This window comes from Engraulis encrasicolus, chromosome 10 (genome assembly GCF_034702125.1).
Source record: "Engraulis encrasicolus isolate BLACKSEA-1 chromosome 10, IST_EnEncr_1.0, whole genome shotgun sequence".
Classification (NCBI taxonomy): Eukaryota; Metazoa; Chordata; class Actinopteri; order Clupeiformes; family Engraulidae; genus Engraulis; species Engraulis encrasicolus.
The window spans coordinates 16,759,503-16,759,814 of record NC_085866.1 but is presented as its reverse complement, the minus strand read 5'-3'; positions in this window follow the sequence as shown (position 1 = coordinate 16,759,814).

The following is a 312-nucleotide window of genomic DNA, read 5'->3' as shown; positions in this document are numbered from 1 at the left end:
AAAGTTGTAGTGGTGTGTGTGTGTGTGTTTGTGCGTGCGTGCGTGCGTGCGTGCGTGCGTGCGTGCGTGCGTGCGCGAATGTAAGCGTGTTTGTCTTTTTTATGAACAGTGTGCCATAATTTGTTTTTGTGTAAAATTACTGTTTATAAATGTAAGTATTATGTTGTTTGTTTGTTTTGTAATTACTGTATGTGTTTGTAAATAAAAGTATTATGGTGAGTTATCTGCCTTGCCCCTGCCCCCTCTGTTGACGCTCCTCCACGTGTCTCTTCTGCTTGCCATGGAAACAAATCTGGGAACAATGATTGGTTG